This window comes from Marmota flaviventris, chromosome 4, assembly GCF_047511675.1.
Source record: "Marmota flaviventris isolate mMarFla1 chromosome 4, mMarFla1.hap1, whole genome shotgun sequence".
Taxonomy (NCBI): Eukaryota; Metazoa; Chordata; class Mammalia; order Rodentia; family Sciuridae; genus Marmota; species Marmota flaviventris.
This window is the reverse complement of record NC_092501.1, coordinates 164971216-164990009: the sequence shown is the minus strand read 5'-3', so window position 1 is coordinate 164990009 and position 18794 is coordinate 164971216. Positions and strand designations below refer to the sequence as shown.

Genomic DNA, 18794 nt, shown 5'->3' with positions numbered 1-18794 from the left:
AAACGAGAGCTTGACGTAGGCCAAGCTGCTTGCTGTCGAAAAGATCAAGTTCATGAAACCCAGGAAGGTGGTGTTGGTCCTGGCCGGACGCTTCTCTGGACGCAAAGCTGTCATTGTGAAGAACATTGATGATGGCACATGAGACTATCCCTGCAGCCATGCTCTGGTGGCTGGAATCGACCGCTATCCCCACAAAGTGACAGCTGCCCTGGGCAAGAAGGAAATTGCCAAAAGGTCAAAGGTGAAGTCTTTTGTGAAGGTTTATAACTGCAGTCACCTCCTTCCCACAGGTGCTCTGTGGGTATCCCCTGGACAAAACTGTCATCAACAGGATGTCTTTAGAGAGCCTGCTCTTAGACGTAAGGCCAGTAGGGAGACCCAGGTGAAGTTTGACAAGGGGTACAAAATGGGCAAGAACAAATGGTTCTTCCAGTGCTTCAGTTTCAGATTATTTTTGTTGTTGTTGTTGTTCCCTATCATTAAAAACGAAATTTTAAAAGAAAAAAAAAGTGAGAGCTTGCAAGTAAACAATCTACCTTTTACACTTTAAGGAACTAGAAAAAGCAGAACAAGTTAAGCATGAAGTTAGCAGACAAAATTGACAGACCTTTAGTTGGACCAAGAAAAAAAAGAAGACTCAAGTAAGTGTTAAGAGGAGACTTTATAGCTGATACACACCAAAGTACTGAGAATCGTAAACTCCTATAATTGAACACTAACAGATTGGCTAACCTAAAGAAATGTATAATTCCTAGCAACACACCGTCCCAAGACTAAATCATGAAGACAGAAAATCTGAACTGACTGACTGATGAAAGAGATTGAATCAATAATTAAAAACTTCCCAATAGAGAAGAGCCCAGGCCCTGATGGCTTTGCTGGTAAATTCTAACAAATGTACAAAGAAGAATTAACATTAATTTTTCAAATGTTTCCAAGCATTGAAGAGGAGGGAAACTTCCAAACTCATTTTAGGAGGCCCACATTATCCTGATGCCCAAACCAGACAAATAAACCACAACATTACAGACTGATATTCCTGATGAACATTGATGCAAAAATTCTCAATAAAATACAGCAAAATGCCCAGCATAATAAGAACATCACTTGCCACAATCAAGTGGGTCGGACCTCTGAGGTGCAGGGATGGCTCAGCATATGTACATCAGTAAGGAGATGCATCACTTCAACAGGGTGAGGGGACTGAGACCAGATGTCATCTCAGTAGGTGCAGAAAAAGCGTTTGAGAAAATTCAACATTGTTTCATGATAAGAACATTTAACATCATTGTGGCACGTGCCTGAAGTCTCAGCCACCCGGAAGGCTGAGGTTGGAGAATTGCTTCAGCCCCAAAGTTCAAGGCCAACCGGGACAAAGTAGTGAGACACCCTCTCAAATAGAACAAAAACAAACAAAAAAACCTCTCCACCAACTAGATATAGGAGGAACAAGTACACCACAGGGTACAACAGGCCAACACACAGCACCCAACACATGTGGGGTGAAGAGCTGACAGCTCCTCCTCAGATCAGCAACAAGATGGGTGCCCACTTGCACTGTTTCTATTCAGCATGATCCTAGAAGTCCTAGCCAGAGCAATTGGAGAAGAAAAAACAAAGGTATCCAGATTTGAAAGGAAGAAGTAAATTGCCTTCTTTTACAAATGACTTGAGTTTATATACATAGAACAACTCTAAATGCTCCAATAAAGCACCATTTAGACCTAATAACAAGTATAGCAAAGTTCCAGTATACAAAATCGTCAAACAAGAATCATTTGCACTTTACTACATGAATACAAGCTATCTGAAAAAGAAATGGAGGGCAAAATCCCATGTATAAGTAGTACCAGAACCAAATTCCGAGGGATAAATTTAACCAAACATGAAACATTGGTGGAAGAAATTGAAAAAGACATAAGTAAGTGGAAAGATGTCCCGTGTCCGTGGGTTAGAAGACTAAATGTTGCTAAAATCCCTGTACTTCTGAAGTGACCTACAGATTCAATGACCAACACAAACTCCTGAAATTCATGTTGAAACTAAAAGACACAGAATTGTAAGGAAAATTAAAAAGGGAGACACAGAAACAAGATGCAGAGGCAGGAGAGAAAGATGGCAGAATGGCAGCGAGGCCAAGCTGCCAACCTTTATTATATCCATAGGTTACTCTAGGTCATTGGCATCATTAGTACACATTGTTCATTGTGTTACTAGCAGGTTACAGACTTAGCAACATTATGCAGCTTGTTCCTGTTACATGCTAAGTTGCAATATGCAATGTTAGGAGCGTTGTGTAGCTCTCAAGAAAGTGGATTGTATAAAGTTACTGTTATGTGGGCAGATTTAGGTTCAGTGTAACTCTGTGGTTTTCTAACAAGAGAGTCCCTATGTTCCCAGGAGCTGTGTGCCTGAGATGAAGGTCAAAGCTGATAAGACTGTAACACAGAGCTTCCTCGTGAAGGACACCCTACAGCAGCCAGGCATCTCGCGTCTTTGCACAGAAGTTTCCTAGCAGCCAGGCATTCTGTGCCTTTGCACAGAAACTTCCTACCTGGAAGAGCCACAAGCATGCCACAATCATGAAATACATCAGAGATCTCAAGACAAGACAAAGAACCCCTACAGCTCCCCTTTCTTGTTTTTGAAGGTCTTTCGAATGAATAATATTTGTTTTTCTTTTTAATGCTGGTGGGGGCAAAAAAATAGGGTAGGCACTGACAACAGCAAACACAACATAACAATCCCAGTATTAATAAATATCCATCTATGAATAATTGTTTGATCCAGATGAAATTGGGTAACCTCTAAGTTAGCCAATCCAACAAGTCTAACCCCCCTCCCCCGCCAATCATCTTGTTGGATCCTTTTAATGATATCTTTGAGATAGAATTACTATTGTCGTTTAAATTGAAGCAACACGTATTATTAAGCTCCTGACACCTTTATGATGTAATAATAACAGATAATCAATTGCAGCGCAGTTGTCAAGAATGACTTGATGATGTTGTTTTGTTCTTTATTAAGCATACTAATTGTCACAGCATTATGATTAAAAAAAATATTTTTTACCATAGCACAGGCCAATTTCATAGTTGTTTTGTAAGCCTCGACAGTTGGTCCAAGGATGCCCACTAAGGAAAGTGTAAAAACTTCAGATTTTGTCTTAGAAGATTCACTGAGTCATCACATTTTTCGTCAATGAGAATAGACATTTCATGGATATGCTGTGCAGGATGGTGGCCTGTTACATCCTGTGGAGATGGTAGGAACACAGTCAGTCTGCTAAGACAATGATGGGTACCATGAGACATATTAGCAGGTATTTAATTAAAATTCTATGTTCCCCAAGGGAAAAAAAAAAACATCCTAGTGGATACAAATCTCAGACACGTTAACAATTTCAGCCAGGTGAACCCAGATATTGTAATGAGTTTTAGAAGTTAAGGAGTCTGACTATACTGAATTTCTTGCAGCTAGGGTACAATAGCAGAATAACATTATCATAAGGATCAAAACATTTACAGAGTTTTGTGTAAGTTTAGCAAACGAAGCAGTAACTAATTTTTTCAGAGTGTATTTTAACCTCCTTTGAGCCAACAGCTATTGAGCTGAGGCTTTAAATGATTTTATGTCTCCCCAGGTCACTGGAGGTCAAGTATCTTAGGGTCCTCTTGTAGTGTTCCTTCTCTTTCCAGGAGAGTGATCCTCTTTTTGTTTGATGGAGTCCTCCTCATCCAGGGTCAAATTAAACTTGAGGATTGCGTTGTAAAGACCCTGATGTCCATTCATAGTTAATAGGTCTCATGCATTGAGCTGGAATCCAAACAGGACGTTTTGGTGTGAACACAGCAGTCTATCCTTCTTCCCATTGTGACCAAAGGCATAGGGTCTTGTCACCTTGGGTCTGGTGGAACACTATATTTTACATAAAATTTTGGTAATGGCTGTTTGGGAATAAAATGTCTATCCAAAGCAGATGACCAGTTGTGAGCATTAACTTTGTATTGCATGTTGAGTGCATTAACTGTAAATAAAACAATATTTAAAGCATTATTAATATGAGAGAGGCTAGATCCCCCCCTCCCTTTTTTTTAAGGGGCAAATTTTAAGAGTATGATGCATTCATTTAACCAAAGTTTGTCTGGTAGGATTATGAGGAATTTTATGATTCAAAATTATATTTTATAGATTACAAAATTGTGCAAAAGCACAAGATGTATATGTAGGGGCATATCCATTTTTAAGTGAGTAGGCTTGTCCATGGTGGAAAAACAAAGCAATAAGTGAGAAATATAAGCAGGTACCTTTTTAGACCTGTGGGCACTCGCCCAAATGAACCAAGAGTGAGTATCAATAAAAACATGAAGAAAGGAACAAGGGTGAAAAGGAGGGAAATGGGTAACATCCATTGTCAGAATGCATTAGAACGTAGGTCTCGTGGTTTACAGATTCCCATAGAGGAGCTGGGAGAGGTCCACATGAGACAGTTGTTAACTATAGCATGAACCTCTTGAGAAGAGATGGGAAACATTTTTATTAGTGATCGGGCATTTTGATGAAAAAAAAAAATCCATAGGATTCTACAGCACCTCAGAACAAAGGACAAAGGGATTTCACAGCATCATCTGCATGAGCGTCATCCTCCATCAAAGGTCCAGGAATTTTGGTGTGTCTATGTGTGCGAGCGAGGAAGATAGGAGACGTATGATGCTCCAAAAGAGTTTAAAGGGTTAAAAAAAGAGATAGGGCATAACTCAGTGATAAAAACACGAGGAACAAGTTTAGTTGTATATTGAGAATCTGTAATAATGTTTGAAGTAAGAAAATAATTTCAGCATCAGGATAAAGGTGGCTAATCCAGCTTGCTGTGGAGAGATTTGAGGCAGGATATAATAGTTATTTTATTTACCATTAATAAAAACAGATATTAATATTTTTTGTTCACCTCTATTTGTATACACCATTAACCCATCTACAAGAGGAACAGTAAAAATTAAGGAAGAAGGGGTATAATTAAGGAACCTGATGCAACAAAGAGAATTGTCCATCATCAGGCATGTGAAAATCAACTGGGCTAAAAAATCTGTTAATACAGTAAGATATAAAGTTTATTACAAGTAAGGTATAAAACATGAATGTTGAATGTCCATGTCTGTTAAGGATGAAATTGTAGTAAGACCATCAGTAATTAATTCTGTATACATAACAACAAAAGGCAAAATATTACAGCCTGAAAATTGAGGACAATATAATTATTTTAATATATATAATTTTTGGTTATAATAGTAACTATTGTTGTAAAAGTATAAGGTGTTTTAACAAAAACTATCAATAACAATGGCCAATTAGATATTGAACATTGATTTGTCCTTGATGGTTATTAGGTTTATTTTTTAACATAACCATATTTATATCTTTTAAGATTTGTTTTCTTTAATATCTATAACTAAAACATACCAGGTTTTGGCAAAGCAGACAATTGAGGAATCCCTGATTGAGCATGTCCCATAATAACCATCTCATTATTAATGGCTCTTAAATCTTGCAATAATCTCCATTTACCAGATTTCTTTTTAATGACAAAAATGGGAGTCTTATAGGGAGATACGGAAGGTTGTATATGTCCCTCTGCTAATTCTTGTTTGACCAGGTCATGGGCTGCTTGTATCTTTTCTTTAGTCAGGGGCCACTGAGGAACCCACACTGGTCTTTCTGATTTCCAAGTAATTTTTATTGCCTCAGTGACCCCTTCTGAAAACCCAGTCCATGTCTATTTATTCCTTGATCTATTTGAATTGGTGCTGCTATACCTTGTTCTTGTTCTCCTAATCTTTTTTCTTTCCTGAAACCTTGTCTAGCCCTAATAGTGGGCGCATTTGGATTGATGTTATTTATTAATGTCAAACCTAATTGATCTAGGACATCTCGTCCCCATAAATTTATAGGAAGATGATCCAATACATATGGCTGTATAGTTCCTTCACATCCTTCAGGATCCTTCCAATCTAATACCATTGCACTTCTATGGGGATTAGTTGCCACTCCTAGGCCTCGAAGCGTTTGAGTGGCTTGTTGTAACAGCCAATGTTTTGGCCATTCTTGACGAGATATGATGCTAAGGTCTGCATCTGTATCCAGTAGCCCATTAAATTCATGTCCTTGAATATTTAGTTTTAGCATTGGTCGAGAATCTAAATTTAAAGACAGCATAGCCCAATCTACACCTGTGGAGCCTAATCCCCTGAAACCTCTTTCTATACTACTGCTGGAAAATTTATCATGTAGGCTGGGTATTATTAATAACTGTGCTATTCTATCTCCTGGTGAAATTACTGATATACCCTTTGGAGAACTAGCTATAATTTTTATTTCACCTTCATAATCGGGATCAATTACCCCAGGACTTATCATAAGTCCTTTTAGAGTAGAAGAACTGTGTCCTAACAATAAGCCTACTGTTCCTTGGGGAAGAGGTCCTTTTACTCCTGTGGGAATGATTTGAACTCCCATCTCTGGAGTTAGTACTGCTCTGGCAGAGGCGCAGATGTCCAACCCTGCGCTCCCTCTGGTTCGTCTGATGAGAGATCTGATGGATAATGTGTCCTGGGCACTACCCTGATGGTGTTGCTGTGTTCCTCCATTGTGTTTCTGGGTTCCTCCAGTGCCCCGTATATTTGTGGTCGTGGGCCCCGGAGCATTGGGCCCCTTGTCCGTTTTTTGGCAATGGAGCCCGATGCCTTTCTCCACGATATCGTGGGTAAACACCTGGTCCTTGTACGTTTTTTGATAACGGAGTACCCTCTATGGTGGTTTGAGAACGGCATTCATTAGCCTAATGTCTCCCTCTACGGCATTGTGGGCAAATACCTGGTATTCTACTCCTTTGATACCTAGCTTTGTTAAACCCTCCTCCTATGGGGCAATTCCTTTTAAAATGTCCTGTTTGTTCACAATTGTAGCATGTTTTTGGCCTGGCATCTAAAGCCTGTTGTACTGCAGCTGCCAAGACTTGCCCTTGTTCATTAATGTCTCTACATAATTTAATATATGTGTTTAAATCTCCATGTTTCCATGGTCTAATGACCTCTCTGCACCAACGATTTGCTTGGTCATAAGCCAGTTGTTTAATTGATGGCATTGCTTGTTCTGTATCCCCCAAAACTCTGGTAGTTGTTTGAATAAGCCTATCTACAAATTCAGCATAAGGTTCATTAGCTCCCTGTATTACCTTAGATAATTGACCTTGTAAATCTCCATGTCCTTGTAAAGTCTTCCATGCCCTAACTTCATCTGCAGCAATTTGTGCATATATAGCAGGATCATATTCAATTTATTGCCGTTGACCCTCATAAGGTCCTTTTCCTAACAACATATCTAGATTTCTTTGAGGGTAACCAGCTGCTGCATTTCGCCTAGCTGTCTCCATGCAAAATTCCTCATTGGCAACTTTCCATAACTAATATTGTCCTCCATTTAGCACAGATTTACACATGCTAGCCCAATCTGCTGGCGTCATGTCCAAGTTGGTAATGGATTTGACCATGCTTACAGTGAAGGGTGCTTGAGGACCATAGGTTGTTATAGCCTCCTTTAACTGCTTCACTGTTTTGAAATCTAAAGCACGGTGAATTCGCTGCCCTCCTGCCTGCTCAAGTACAGGGCATGCTAATCTTTGAGGTCCTGTCTCAGGATCCCATCTATCAACTACGGGGGTTGAGGGCCACTCAGCTATCTCCATAGGTGGAGCTGTTGGTTGAATTACGCCCTCTGGTGATAGAACAGTGTTAGTAGCAGCCTCCTGTTGTAGCTTTTTCCTTAATAGCTGTTTCTCCTCTAAGCTTTCTTCCTTTAAATTTTCTTCCTCTGACTAGCTCGAGAGACCTTTTCTTTTGCTTGATCTAAAATGTCTTTCTCCATGGTCTGAACCTCTAACAATTTACTTAACACTCTTTCAGTTTGTTTTTTACTAATTTCTAATCTACTATAAAGATAACGCAACCCAATAAGATAACACAAAACAAAACTGAAACAGAATGAAACAAAAACGGAACAACAAATCGTTGTATCAATTTTCCTATTTTATTGACATGTGCATTTGTGGTCTATTTCTATCTCTTCCTCAGGGGTGAACAACTTCAAACCTTGAGCCAACCATTTTTCCCAGTTTGCCTGAGAAAGTTCTAGGGATAGGCAGCTTGAAACAAAAATGGGACAAATCAAAACAAGAACACATTGTTTTTGGAAATGGTCACCCATTCTCTTGCCTTCCCTTAGGGGCGAGCAATTTCACTTACCTCCGAGCTTCAGGCGTTCCCGGCACGGGTCGCCAAATGCCGCAGTCTGGCTGGACACAAACCACAAGCCACTGAAGCAGGAACAAACTTTATTTTTGAACTGCAAGAAAACACTTCACACATGCTCCCGGGGAATCCTCCCGAACGCCACGCGGCTTGTCCAGGAACCAGCCACCGGAAATATCTCCTCCAGAAATCCCTCCTCCTGCACTTCCCCAACCAATGGGAACTCTCCGGGAATCCCCACGAGAACTCCAAAGTAGCATGAGAACTGCAAAGTAGCAGCCGAGGTGGATAGTAATGCCTTGCCTGTCAATCAATACTATTGGCAAAATGCCAGGGGCCATTCTGACTTGGCTGTGGCTCTCAGTAGGGCAGAGCATGGTAGCCACAGGGAGGTTTTGGACGCTTGTTTATTTTGTTTCCTTTGTCCCAGACTGGGGTGGCCTCTTGAGGCCATGTATGAAGCTATACCATAAAAGCATTTATTACCATGACATTAGTATTTGTGTCCAATAACCCTGTAATTGACTGCTCATTTAAACAAAGAGTTAATTTATGTCTGTTTACAGTAACTGATCAACGTGATCCAATAACATTAGAGTTAAACCTTGTATTTCCCTGTTCATTTAAAGATTGTTGAGCTGAAACATAGGGAATTGCCGAATGGAATCTTTTCTGACATTTAGGACACTTTTCTTTTTTTTTTTTTTTTTAAGAGAGAGAATTTCAATATTTATTTTTCAGTTTTCAGCGGACACAACATCTTTGTTTGTATGTGGTGCTGAGGATCGAACCCGAGCCGCACGCATGCCAGGCGAGTGCGCTACTGCTTGAGCCACACCCCCAGCCCCTAGGACACTTTTCATCAGGGCGTTGTTGAGACTCCTTTTTAACCTTACAACCCTTTATAAGATGACCAGGTTTTTTACAATTATAATTTATCAGGGGTTTTAAGTCAGCGGCAAGCAAGGCAGCTTTATGAGTTTTGCTTTTTATATTTATTTTTAGTTACTGGTGGACGCAATATCTTTATTTTATTTTTTAATGTGGTGCTGAGGATTGAACCCAGTGCATCACGCATGCTAGGCGGGCGCTTTACCTCTGAGCCACAATCCCAGCCCCGCTTTATGAGTTTTAGTTCCTACATTTTGACGTGTTTTTATCATATCTGACAAAGTAGTGTCCATTTTATGATAGATTTTGTTACATCTTGGCAATCTTGATTAGCATTTTCGTATGCCAGCTGTTTGGTTAAAATATTAGTAACCTCCAAGTTATCAACTTGCATCTCTATTGCCTTAGTTAAGTGATTAACAAAATTTATGAAACTTCCCCCTGAAGCTTGTCTAATTGCGCAGATGGTTTAGAGGAATCTCGAGTGTCAGGAATCCGAGGCCAAGTTTTAGACATAATTGTTCTTGGAAGACAGTTGACTTGTTGTTGCATAGTATCCCATTGCCCTACTCCAAATGGATGATCACAGTCAACATTGACATTTCTTTGCACATTTTCTTCAGCCTGGGCACAAGCCAAGTCTGAATATTTTTGAAAGAAAACAGTATTTGGGGCAGGAGAAGTAACCATTTTAACTAATGTTTTTCAATCATTAGGAACTAGGACATATCCCATTCCCAACCCTTCAATCATATTTAGAGTAGAATTACTTTTTATACTGCTTTCCAAAAGCTGCAACTCTCTAAAAACAGTAAAAGGTAACTGCTCAAACTTTGGTTAGGTAACAGAGTTTACAGCTAACGGATGAGGCTCCCCTTTCTCCGCAGCTTGTCCCAAACACTCAATTAAGTTGGATCTGGCTGGGGGCAGGATGGCTGCCACAGCTGGCCACAGAGGCGATGGCAATGAATTAGTAGAAGAGTGCACGGGCTCCGGAACAGGACGGACAGCGTGTTGCTGCTGCAGCTGCTCTGCGTGGTGGAGCCGCTGAGAATGAGTCAAGGGGACTGTACATCTGGGCCCAGGAAGAAGAGAGCCGCAGGTTGAGAAAGAGGCCTTACCAATAGCATCACGACAGAGAAACCAAGCTAGTAGCACAGGTCCGGGTGCTCGTGGCTCCTCATGAAGCCTTTCACCCATCTTCTCCCAGTCTTTCAATTTAGTGGTCCACTTTTGGGATGAAAAGGACAGCAAGAGCTTATCTGTCAGCAAGGCAGCAAGATGAGCATTATTTACAATATGTCCAGCCTTGCTAAGTAGGAGAGAAAGCCCGTCCTGATGACGTCATTGAGTGTCAGAGATTACCCATAGCCTACTGATTAGAGATTGATACCGACTGACCGATGAAAGATGCGTGTCAAAGCCTGTTCCAGGCGCATATGCTACTCCCTTCCCACGTTACCCGTCAACGTCTGGAAGAGTCTCCATTAGGGTGGATTTTGTTGTCCCAAACTCTCTGTGGACTGGGAGGCCGTGTAGGGAGAGAACTCTTCTTGTGCCCCACGTTGGGTGCCAGTTGTAAGGAAAAAATAAAAAGGGGGACACAGAAACAAGATGCAGAGGCAGGAGAGAAAGATGGCAGAATGGCAGCGAGGTCAAGCTGCCAACCTTTATTATATCCATAGGTTACTCTAGGTCATTGGCATCATTAGTACACATTGTTCATTGTGTTACTAGCAGGTTACAGACTTAGCAACATTATGCAGCTTGTTCCTGTTACATACTAAGTTGCAATATGCAATGTTAGGAGCGTTGTGTAGCTCTCAAGAAAGTGGCTTGTATAAAGTTATTGTTATGTGGGCAGATTTAGGTTCAGTGTAACACTGTGGTTTTCTTTTTCTTTCTTTTTTTTTTTTTAAAGAGAGAGTGAGAGAATTTTTTTAATGTTTATTTTTTAGTTTTCGGCTGACACAACATCTTTGTATGTGGTGCTGAGGATCGAACCCGGGCCGCACGCATGCCAGGCGAGCGCGCTACTGCTTGAGCCACATCCCCAGCCCATACACTGTGGTTTTCTAACAAGAGAGTCCCTATGTTCCCAGGAGCTGTGTGCCTGAGATGAAGGTTGAAGCTGATAAGACTGTGACACAGAGCTTCCTCGTGAAGGACACCCTAAGTTTCCCATCCGCCAGGCATTCTGCGTCTTTGCACAGAAACTTCCTAGCCACCAAGCATGCCACAGTCATGAAGTTTATCAGCGATCCCTATCCCAAACACAAACCCCCTACACAGAATGGACAAAGCAATCTAGACCAAGAAGAGTAAAGCGAGAGGCTTCATACTGCTCGATTTTAGAATAACACGGAGCTCTAAGAACCAGAACAGCATGGTACCTGCGTGAAGTCAGGCACACTGATGGAATCCAGAAACAAATCCATGCATTCATGGCCAGTGGGGATTTGATCAAGGTGTCAAGAGCACAAAGTAGGGAAAGGACAGCTCTTCATCCAGTGGTGTTGGGAAAGCTGGAAGCCCACGTGCAGAGGCAAGATGGCCCTTTGCAGACCATACACATCGACTCAAAGTGAATCAGAAACATAAGCCCTGGGCCTAAACTACTAAAACTTAAGGGCAAAGCTTCTTGATTTTTTTTTTTTTTTTTTGATGTGATTCTAAAAGAAAAAGTAGACCAATGAGATTACATCAAACCAAAAGCCTGTGTGACAAAGGAAACACTCCACAGAGAAAGGAGGCAGTTCAGGGAACGGGAGAGAGATCTGCAATCCACGTGTCCGTCAAGGGGCTGATACCCAGACCCACAGGAACATGTCGAGTAGCCTGTCCTTTCCCTAGCGTTTGTCCTTGGCACTCTGCTAGGTTCCACTGCCTGCCAGTGCAGGGAGCCTGGGGACACCGTGGTCCAGCTGCTGGGAGGCAGTCACTGCGGCCTTCCGTGGCCCCAAGGGAAGTGGTTCTACAGATGCAGAGGATGGCAGCTTCCAGGGCACAGGGCAGGGAACTGGAGACTCAGACCAGGGTGTGCCAGGTTTCAGTTACGCAGGGTAAAACATTCTGGAGATCAGTGTACAACGGGGTGACTATAGCCAACAATCTGGTATTGTGTATTTGAAATTCACTTAGCAGATAGATCTTAAATGTTCATAAACACACCGTAACGGAGATTTTTTAAAATTAGCTTGGTAGTAGTAATCATTTCACAGTGTGGGCATGTAGAGCAAAATATGTTGTATATCTCAAATATATGCAATTTTTATCTTTCAAATTTACCTTAAGAAAATGGGGGAGATTAGTATTCTGACAAAAATCCCTAACACTCTACTGTTTGGCCACTCCCTACCCAATCCATAATCACACCGCTGTCGTCATAGCTCCCCAGGAGCTCTGCCCCGTTCTTGAGCAGATGGGCCAGCCCCTTGGATCTCTGCTTCTAGGTCTGTGAATGTACACACTAATAGTGGGGAGGGTGAAATGCAACACAACAGGTGTGTGCACACCTGCCTGGCACTTGAGTGGCCTGTCAGTGAGCTCTGGGCCCTTCTGAGGGGACACTGGCTGGCAGGTGAGAAACTGAGGCAGACCTGGGCTCTGCCCAGGGAATGACACCAGCACTGAGATTCTAATGGTGTGGCACTTTCTAACCTGGCTGTGTGTCCTTGAGGAAGCTTGAATGCCACCAGGTTTGTGGACCTGGAACTCCAGGCGGAGATCTTGGGTTCTCAAAAGTGAGGATGGTGACCCTCACATATCCCTGTGTTTGGCTAAGTAGCCCTGTCAGGATCTGCATTAGTGTTGTGTCTGAGCTGATCGGTTTCTGGATCATTTGAGGATACTTTGTTCTCATTTATTAAAGCTTGTTGACCTGCTGTTTACTTAACCAGGCACGTTTCTGTAGCAATTGCAAAAGCACATTCCAAACTTAGCCAATTTAAAATCCGATTAACTCTGCTTACTGACCACCAAGCTTCAGGGCCCCGCAGTTGAGGGTGCAGCCTCTAACCCCTGGCAAATGCCACCCGCTGGCTTTCTGTGGCTAGGACACCTGGGGCTGCTCTGTACATGTTACCTGTGGAGAGGGCCAGAGACAGGCAGCAGATTGGGGACCTGCCAGAGGGTCACCTGTTAGTTTCATCAGTTAGACCTGTTAATACTGCCCTTCCTCGTGAGTCACTGTGCAGTGCCCCAGACTGCTTGCATCTTTGAAGTTACTGCTCTAAGTGAGGTCTGTGGGTGGCAGCAGCAGGAACTCAATCAGAATTGGCATTTTAACCAGATCTCTGGGCAGTGCACACTGCAGGTGGACAGAGGGCTGTGCCAGGCTACCACAGCCCTGTGCAAATAAGCCAGTTGTTTAGAGCAGACGGGTACAGGGGTCACACCATTCAAGTTTCTTGGTGTTCTTCATGGGTGCTAGTTGCATATGTTAAGGAGTTTTTGAATTGTGATTTCATTCATTTTATGTATATATATATACATACACATACACACACACACACACACACATATATAAAAATAACAAAGTTTACTGTTGTAGCCATTTTTTTAGATGTAAAATATTTTATTTGTAAATGGTGATCTTCTAAATCTGAGTCCACAAATTCCAAAACCCCCAACACTCTGTATACTTAAAAAAATTCAATTTTTGCCAACATCAGATACTATTATACATAACAGAAAACAACAAAAACCCGGTAGGACAAATACTGGTAGGATGTCAGAATTTTGTATAATAGAAGAAAAATATTCGAGAAACAAATTTCATACAGCTATTTATCAAGAGAAAAATATATACAATTGATTTGTTCTGTAAGATAAAAATACATCATGCCATATACATGACAGGTGAGGTCCGCAGCACTGTCACGCACAGCTCAGCCCACGTGACTGTGCGCGTACGTCATCCTCCATTGTGGCCATTCTTAAGTGTACAGTTCAGTGGCCTTAATGTGTTCAGTGATGAACGTGTAAAGAACCTTTTCATCTTCCAAACTCAAATCCGTCCCCATTAAACATTAATCCCTCCCCCGTGCCCTTTGTACCTGCTGTTCTACTCTCTATCCCAATGAATTGGACAATTTTAGGAAATTGTTTTAAAATTTTACTTTTACAATCCAGCATACACAATGTTGTTATATTAAATATGATAAACCAAGTTCTTATAGAAGACTCAATCATGAGGGATTGAGGAGTGTCCAGGTGGTCCCAGGATCCTCGGCAGGCATTTCGGATCTTACGATGTTTGTCAGTGGATATGTACTTGTAAGGGTAAGGGGTGCTTTATTAGATGTTGTAAGGGGTGCTTTATTAGTCTGGTGAGCAAGATGAGCATCCTAAATACCTGCAAAATCCCGTTTCCTTGGAATTGTTAAGAAAAGGTTGGAAGTGCTTCCCTGGGGGCAGAATTAACAGGAAACGTTTGTTCCCTGTCACGTATTTCTCAGAGCACTTTATACGGTGGAGAGGGAAGAAGGCCCTGAGATTCTGTATGGCAGAGGCGTTGCAACAACTGGGACACTCGATGAAATGTTCCAGATAAGAGGCTGTTCTGATGACGGTGTTTCAAGAAAACCCTTTTTAAATTTAAAGCATTTTTAATGGGGTATTTGCAGTTCAGTCGTGGCTTTGGAACAAGTTAAGACTTGCTTTAAAACAGAAATGATTTAGTTTCTTGCTTCAATAAAAAGAGACTTTAGCCAGTGACTAAGTATTTACTTGATAAGCTCATTCTAAAATTAATTACCACAGAACAGACAGTGTCTGCTGGAGGTAAAGCTGACTGGCTCATTAATATGCTGGTATGTGAGAGTTTTTGTTTTTAAAGCTAAGTATGTTATGTAAGTGTAGTTTTGGATTTGCTTCTCTTTTCTTAATATTAGGCTGTTAAAGGACTTCTCTCTGAGTTGTTTGTCTTGTTGTGGGATTATTTTTAGTAAATTTATGCCTAAAAACTCTGCAGTAATTTGAAAATTAAGCTCATTTTTATTATGTAACCATTTTTCTCAGAAGCCCCATCATTGAATCACAGGTCTGGGGTTAATGTGCAATTGATCATTTGAGTGATAGCATGTGTCAGCTGGATGTGACACTTCAGAATGTCAGGTAGAAGTGACAGCAGTGACACATGCTGATTTGAGTGAAAATACACTGGCAGGAGTATTTCGGTGTAAAAATGAGTTTGTTTCTCTGGAACACTCTGCCTCTCTTCTGTAGAGGGCCTTTTTCGTTAGTTGGCAATATTTTGGAGTTTAGATTCTTTTATTTCAAAAAGGAAAACTCTCCTTGTACAGACTGGACTTGGATGACCGTGGTTACATTTTGCTGACTGATCAGGTAGCCCAGCCCTTTGGTGCTGATTCTCCTTTCGTTAGCAGAGGGAACCCTTGGGCTTCCTCCAGGAGAGAGCAGCTCTCCGCTTTGTCAACAAGAACGGCCCCGGCTCCTGCCCTTTAGTGGCCACAGACTGTTGAGAACAAAATTGAAGGAACAGTAAGTGTGGATGATTAGGAGATTCCTGGGTCTGAATTATTAGCCTATTTAAAAATGTTCCACTCATCACTTCCTTGCTTGATTTGTCTTGAAGGTTTAGTTCTTTCTCCTGGCCGAGAATCGTCACCGTCTTGGGGGTGAGTTTCTCCTTTTACGCTTCTTGCTGCTCAGCTGCCCAAACCCTGGCTTTTGGTCCTTTCTGGGTGCGGGGTTCATCAAGTTTTTCTTACGTGGTGACATAGCTGTCATGGGGCTGCTTGCTAGCCAGGGACGGTGGAAAGGGCCTGGGGATCTTCACCCGTGGGCTGGGTCGTTCCTGCCTGGGGTTGATGAGGCTGTACGTGCACCCACAGGGATAGTCTCTGAGAACAGTGGGCAGGTCGGCACGCTGCTGCTGTCCCCCTGGAGGAAGCTGGACTGGGAGCTGCTGCAGGAGAAGCTGCAGGCTCCTTGGTGCGGCTCGGCCCCAGCTCTGCTCAGCCCAGTGCTGTTTCTTTAGATTGAAGTCCTGGCTTTCTTCTTCTAGCCCCCTTTTCCCTGGCTCATCACAGAGTGGGACCTGAGGTGACAGTGTGAGTGGTGGCCAAGAGCAGGGACCCTGGTCTCTGAGGGCTGACCGCCTTTCCCCTTTGCTATCCATGTGACTGTGGTTCCTATCACTGTGCACCGTGTGACCATGGCGGTGTATGCCTGTGTCAGCTTCTCTCCAGGGGGGGTCGCTCCTGATGCCCCACAGGAACGTGGAGCCAGCTGGGTGTAGAGAGGTGTTCACTGTGACTAATACTCCCTGCACTCACTGTAAGAACTGGAATACCATACATCCAGAATAGGAACCTGGCACGTCCCTTGTGCTTGCTGAGGGTGTGGCTCTTTACGTCTGAGTGTCCATGGGCCACCTGAGCTCTTTGTCCACCGTGGGCTGCCGACTCCTCAAGTCTGTGGCAGCTCCCCCCTCAGTGCAGCTGCTCCCCTCCCGTCTGCTGGGTTAGTGCTGGTCTTTCTCGAATGCCCTTTCCTCTGGTTACCACCTCTTCCTTCTGGATTTCTCAAGGAGGACAGAGCTGGGCTTGGGTGATTGTTCCTCACTGTGTAAATCAGATTAGAGAGCGAAGGTCACTCCTGACTGGGGTTGAGTTACCAACTGTGAATTGAGGCAGTGTTGGCCATCCCTGCCCTGGGGAGACTTCCTGGTCTCCACTTGTACTCAGGAAGCGGGCGGCTCGGCCAGCTTTGGCTTGGGAGAGGGCACGTGAGTTTGGTTACGCAAGTTCAGGGTCATCTGAGCCGTCCTTATCTACTTCTGCTTTGCTGTGGTTTGCTGAAGTTCATGACCGTCTGGCTGTGCCTCCTGCTTTCTGAGGGAAGCAGAACTCCCTGGCCCGACGGAGCCCTGCATATCACTGGTTGGGGGAAGGGAAGTCTTGATTTCTGTTCAGTTTCTGGTCCCCACTGGGGAGGTGGGGGCCGAGGGTCTGCGGCTTGAGCCGTGCCATGGGGCTGGCATTGCCTGGGTGACAAAGATGAGCAGCAGGGGCGGCTCACCAAGGCCCAGCCTCTTGCAGTCTGGAGTCTGGACGTCTGAGGCCCAGGTGCTGGCAGACCCCACTCCTCCGGAGGCTCCGTTCCGCTCCTTTCTCCCCTCTGCCGTGGGTGCTCACAGTCCTGGCGGGTGGGTGGTCACTTTGATCTGCCTCTGTTTTAGGCGGCTTCTCCTGCACTCACCCCATCCTCTCCTGTATGTCCGTCCCTGTTATCTGCACTTCTCATAGGGACACCATCACATTCCGTTAAGGACCCCATTTCCAACTAAGGCCACATTCACAGGTGTGGGGATTAGGACTTGAATGGATCTTTTCTGGGGGTACAGTCCACCCCGTAACAGTGGGCACATAATAAACATCTCATTTTTGAACACAAGGTGGTGCTTCCCGGCACGCTGGCCCACCTTCAAGGGGAGAAGTGGAAGCCAGTCTGTGTGGGACGACTGAGCAGCCACTGTGTCCTGGGTGCTGGTCCCTGCCTGGGGTTAAGGGCGAGGCGCAGTGATGCTGGGAGGCCCTCACTAAGGCCGGACTCTATCTGGCCATCCACAAAAGAGCCAGCTGCCTCAGGTGGTTTGTGGCAGGACCTGGGCTGTGAGGTGCTAGGGCAGGCAGAAGGTGGGAAGTAGAGCCCAGAGCTGGGCCTCGGCCTGTAGGTGAGACAGGGAGCAGATGGGGGCTTCCTAGGAGTGGTGAGGATCAGTGAGCCGAGGCACATGGAGCTGTGGCCCACCAGGTATAGGTCATCTGCTGCCATAGCTTCATGGCTCCATCACGCCCGTCACAAACGGTTCTTGAGCGTCCACATGTCTTGAGGACTGTGCTTGATGCCCAGGGTGGACATGCTGCCTGTGGCTCTTGCCTCAGAGAACTTGCTCACATGGACACTGCCTACGTGCAGCCACTGACCACGTGTGACTGGAACACTGGGGACGTGACCATATCCCGTGGGGACGTGGTCCTCACATGAGATGTACACCTAACTTAGAAATGTTAGTACCAAAAAGGCCAACTTGGTAGTTTTATTTATTAATTCTGTAGTGCTGGGATGGAACCAAGAGCCTTGCTCATGCTAGGCAAGTGCTCTGCCACCACACCCCATTCCCAGCCCTGTCTCCGAAGTATGTGGACCAGATAGTAAAGTACTGGAATCAATGTCACCTATTAGATTTTAAAATGTGGCTGTCAGAGAACATTAAATTAGAGGTGGGGCCTATTTTATGTATTTTGGATGTGCTGGTCAGCCAGTGATGAACAAGAGGAACAAGAGGAACCATTTCATGCACATTGTCACATCGTCACATGTCAAAAAGCTGGAGTTTTTTTTTAAGTACTGGGGATTGAACCCAAGGTGCTGTACCACTGAGCTGCACCCCCAGCCCAGTCCTTTTTATTTTATTTTATTTTTGAGACAGGGGCTCACTAGGTTTCCCAGGCTGACCTGGAACTTGAGATCCTCCTGCCTCAGCCTTCGAGTCACTGGGATGGCAGGCGTGTGCCACCGCGCCTGGCAGATTAGACATGTCTGTAACAGTGAAGGGACCAGGAGGGACAG

The 18794-nt window shown here is 43.7% G+C and overlaps 1 protein-coding gene and 1 pseudogene across 1 annotated transcript in view; both read left to right on the top strand.

The window, feature by feature from the left end:
- Rab20 (RAB20, member RAS oncogene family) overlaps positions 1–18794 on the top strand; it is a 37978-nt gene that overhangs the window by 11052 nt on the left and 8132 nt on the right. The gene's annotated exons all lie outside the window — the stretch shown is intronic.
- LOC114095542 (large ribosomal subunit protein eL27-like) lies at positions 32–17489 on the top strand (annotated as a pseudogene).